This window comes from Aphis gossypii, unplaced genomic scaffold (assembly GCF_020184175.1).
Source record: "Aphis gossypii isolate Hap1 unplaced genomic scaffold, ASM2018417v2 Contig00398, whole genome shotgun sequence".
Taxonomy (NCBI): Eukaryota; Metazoa; Arthropoda; class Insecta; order Hemiptera; family Aphididae; genus Aphis; species Aphis gossypii.
This window is the reverse complement of record NW_026083091.1, coordinates 75,222-80,666: the sequence shown is the minus strand read 5'-3', so window position 1 is coordinate 80,666 and position 5,445 is coordinate 75,222. Positions and strand designations below refer to the sequence as shown.

At 25.4% G+C, this 5,445-nt stretch overlaps 1 pseudogene; it reads right to left on the bottom strand.

Annotated features, from left to right (window-relative positions):
• Positions 1-1,381: 1,381 nt before the first annotated feature.
• Positions 1,382-2,070, bottom strand: LOC126554002 (uncharacterized; annotated as a pseudogene).
• Between the last annotated feature and the right edge of the window lie 3,375 nt (positions 2,071-5,445).

Below are 5,445 nucleotides of genomic sequence, written 5' to 3'. Positions count from 1 at the left end.
TTAACATATTTTATGTACGAGTATACGTCTAATTAATAAATAATAGTTTATTGTTTTTATAATTTCTGTTAATTTATATAAAAATCAAAATTACTAATATCATGCATTAAGTTTATTAGATTAACAATATATTTTATTATATTGGTGAAGTCTTATTATTTATTTCATGTGATTGAATTTGTAATTCAGTGATACTATTTATTGATATAATAATTAGAGTATTAAATATTATGCATGCAGATTGTTAGGTTAACAATATATTTTGTTTTATTGGTGAAGTCTTATTATTTATTTCATGTGTATGAATTCTTGATTCAGTTATACAGATAATTATATCAATAAATAGTTGTTATCGACTCAATGTATATGTTCTGTTGAATTAATGAATGCAATTGTAGGGGCTCATATATATATATATAATATAATGAAATGTAATGTCAGGAGTTAAACAATAAAATAATACACAAAATAATTGACAATTAGTTATTAAATATATTAATTATTAATTTGTGACCGATACGTAAACAACATAATATAGAACTTTAGAATCACAATACTTCACAACTAATTATATAAAACAATTTAGATCAATACTAATAATATGAAAGAAAACAATTAAAATCAATACTAATAATATAAAAGAAACAATTAAAAAGTAACGACGCGGACCAATGTGACCGCATCGTGTCTGTGCGTACAACTGTTACTGAACAACTAAAAACTAATAATAATAATAATAATAATGATAATGATAAGTTAATGTACAAAATTATATTTTATTTCATTAACAAATTCAAAATATTATAATATTATTATAATATAACAATATATGATTTAAAATAATAAATAATATATATAATATAATATTTTTAATTCATTCAATAGTAAATAATTTAAAAAAATGTTATTACATATTGTTATTCTTAATTACATAAATAAATGTTGACAAACTAAACCAAGTTAAGAATACAGAGCATAGTTAATACAAGACAATTTTAATAATAATAATAATAATAATACAAATTGGTAATACCAAAACAAAAACATAAAAAAACATAGGTATTATTCTTTTTTAAAAGCTTAAAGCAAAATAAAATATAATTATGATAAAACAGTATATGAATTATAAATACTATATATATAAATCACTTAAAAGTAAAAAATTAAAAAAAAATTATTACATATTATATTGTTATTCTTAATTATATAAATAAAGGTTGACAAACTAAACCAAGTTAAGAATACAGAGATAATACATGTAGTACAGGATAATTTTAATGAATAAAAATAGGTATTTAAATTTCAATCAAATTTATATTTATAAAATTTAAACTTTAATAGGAACGTATTATCTTCAAGATAAGAATATGCATGATTAAAACTAATGAGAATTAATTTGTAAATATTCTAAAAGAATATGAACTTTTGAGTAATCCTTTGAGCTTTTAAAATTATAAAAAAAATATTCTAAAAATGTGTAGAACATATTTGATTCCTCGGAGAATTGTAAATCAAAAATATATATAGTTTTAAAACAAATATCCAACGCTTTTAAGACACTTTTAAAATTGTAACACACTCCATCGAAGAAAAGAAAGATATCTGTGATGGAGAAAATATCTTGAAGCTGTAAAGAAGTTTTTGTTTTTCGGACATGATCAATGTAGTCATCAATGTTCTGTAACGTTTCACTAACAAAAATAACAGATTATTGTGAATCCTTGATAGTAAATTTTGTAGTTACCTTCTTAGACGTATTGGGATCGATTTGGACTATTTTATTTGTTGGTACTAAGTAACCGTGGAGTGCCCATATTAGAGCGGCATGTTGTCCATCTAAAATAATAGAAATAATAATACTTTTACATGCAAAGATTTAAAAAAACAAGAAGATTATTTTAGCTTACTCTCTGATATGCCAATATCAGTTGATAATGTCTCAATGATTTTTTTCACACTTCTATCTGTGACATGATTTTCTTTAGTTAAAAAAGATATGATGTCATTAAAACATGCTTCCCATTTTTCCAGAAGTGTATCATGTGGAGTAAATGATGCTTCAAAGTCCATGTCAATCTAAAAAAGTATATATTTAATAAAATTAAAACACCTTAGTGTTAAATAAAACTTATACCAGTCGATAACCACTTGGTTGTTTGTAAAATGGCCATTTTTCTAGAATGTCTTTGGTGGCATTGCTTTTAATATACTGAATTCGTGAATTACAACAAGTCTTCCATGTACAATCAAATTCATATGAACTTAAATTATCAAATTAAAGTGCTTTAATACAGCTTTCCGCATCATTTTCTGGCTCTGAAAAATAATATTTTTTATTAATAGTATAGTAGTATAGTCTATAAGTAGGTAATAAATAAGGATGTTTTACGGAAATTTTTTAAATGTCTGCTGAATTTATCTGAATTAACAGAAGATTTTTTTCTTGCAGAGTGTTCCAGAGGTCCTGATACCACTTTAAATGACGTTGTTAAATTATAAAATTTGTTAGAAAGTTTGCCTCTTTTTGCAGTTCTGTAATATTCCTAAAAAAATAAAATGGCGGTATTTTATCGTACAATAATGACCAATAACAATAATAATAATAATTGTTTATTACCAATTTCTCAGACGGAAACCTTTTCAGAATTTGTTTTTCTAATTGGTAACTGGCAGCAAGAGACATCTTAACACCTTTCTCTTCATAGTAATGAGCAATTAAGGAAATGAGCACAGATCTTTGATCTTCATGAAAACCTAAAAACTTGTTATAATAATCAACAAGGCCCTTTCCTCTTGAAGTTTCATTTAGAATGTCAGATAGCATCATCCCGATACATGCGTTTTCAGGACTAGGTGTAGATATCTGGTATAGCATAAACCGTGTAGGTGATGTTTTAGTGATCGATGAACAAGAAGAAGAAACAGAACTGGATGATGTGCTTCGATAATCTTGATTTATTGGACAAAGGGGAATTCCAATAAATTCACGCCATTTTTCTAATTTGTCTTCAAATTTAAATTGCATCCCTAGATCAAACCCTTTGAGTAAACGTTCAATTTGGTGACGTTAGACAATTTTTAAGACATCAACAAAAACGTTTTGAGCTGTAAAGCATAAAAAAAAGTTACTAATTTATTACATTATTAATAATATGATACTTTTAGAATTAAAAATAATCGTATACCATGAACTCATCAGCTAACACTTCAAGATTCCATTCAGACAACAATGATCTGAGTTCTAGTTCTTCGGTTGTTGGCTATTCAACGGTTAATACCCCATGATTAACATCTGGATGAGAAATGTCCATAATACTATATTCAATATGTGAGTTTGTTGTGTTGAGATCTTCATCATTCATATCTCTTGATTGCAGAAGTAGTGGTGGTACACAAAAAAGTGCTTCCATAATTTTAGCATCTTCTGTTTCTGAAGTGGTCATTATAATATTCGGTTTGTCCATTTTCTGACAGTTAATTAAATGTATAGTTAAATTTAAAATTAGAATTAAAGTAGTACATTATTAGTTTAATTCACATAATGATCTTTACAATAATTTATAAAAAGCTTAATTTGTTTTAAAAAATTACCTAAAATTATACATACATTATTATTTATTAACAATTATTATTATTATTAATTAGTAATTATTGAATATTTATAAATAAAGTAGAACTAAATGCATCGATAATATTCTTTAAGACGTATAACTTTTTTCCATCTAGCAGTTGTAATTAAATGTACGGGTGGTCCAATTATTTCATCAGTAGATATTAGTGAAAAAGGACCCAAGTTTAAAGGATCTACTTCATAAGCAAGTATATGGTTATCGAATTTTACACTCCGTAAATGCTGACAAAAAAATAAAACTTTTTTCTGCTCTACAATTACAATTTTAGTATCAAATATAACATAATATCTTTGTTAAAAACTGAAATATAATAACCGTTTCTGTATTCAATTCCTTTAAAATATAGACGTGAATACAATTCGATGGAAACGTCACTAGCGTATTGTAATTTATCCTTAATAAGATTTATGAAATTACTATCTACTATATACTTATCATTTGAAGTAATAGCATTAGCAAAGTTTGAGCCTTTTAATAATTGAAATGCAAATTTTAGTTCATACTTTTTAGCCAATGTATAACATATATTTTTTCGTGACGTTATACAATGTGAGTAAATTTTAAATTGTTTATGTTTCTGTTCAAAATTGAAACACCAAATGTTTCTAAGAGGTCCTGATTGTCTAATAATATTTGGGTAATGCTTCAAGTTGTGAAATTTCAGCTTAAGTGTGTCATTAAATAAAGTGATGTAGTCCGAGTTATATATTTTAATTTTATTTTCCAAAATTTGTATACTGCACTCGTCAATCTCAAAACAAATTAATATATCAACAATTTCAACAAAGTTGATAAGAAATTTCCAAACAACGTCATCAGAAGGAACTAAATCTCCGATCATAATGGGAAAATACATGATGAAGTCATCATTTCCCTAGCTGACATTTTTGATTTTTTTTTTTTTAAGATGATAAGACTCTATTTTGGGTGAAAGATTCTCAATTTCTTTTGATCCATAATCAAACAATTGCTTTCGAAAATTTAAAGTATCCAAATCAAAATATTTCATTGACGTTATAAAATGATTAATTATATGAATGGTATTATAATGACAAACTCCTTCAAAAAGGTCATGCATGATATCAGCATAGTAATTTTTCACAACGTGGAAAGATGGTATATTATTTAGTAAGGATTCTTTAACTACTCCTTTAGAGTTAGGATCGGTAGCATCAATTTGATAGTTTTCAACTGTGCGCGTTATTTCTGAAATTTCACAAATTAATTTTTTGGTATTTACTTTTGGAGCTCTGCAAAGTCTACAAAAATAATTACTAGAGAACTATTTGCTAAAGTTGAGAAAACAGTTTAATCCTAAATTGTCACCTACAACCAAACCTAAAATAAAATGTACTTTGATCATTACATTATTTCCATCATTAACCCATCAGCTACGAGAATTTTTATTTTTTTAGTTTTGTCCTTTTTTTGCCATAAATAGGTTCATGTATTATACATTAATGAAACAAAACAAAAAAAAAAAAATTTACATACGCCTACTCTGAGATTTAAGGCGTCACCATATGGGTACACACGGCAATTACCCTATTTTTTTTTTTTTAGAAAAATATTTTATTGAAATTATAACTGTAATTTTTTATTTTATGAAAAGCAATATCTTATGTATAAATAAATTATATAATAGAATATTAAGTAAAATATCTATCATTTATTATATTATTTACTATGATATGAAGCAAAGCACATTGCACATAGTCCAACATTGTATTTTAAACACTGTGTACGTCCTTTGGACGTACAATTGTCTGCTCCACATCTTTTCCTCATACCATTAGCTAATGGTATTATTAGA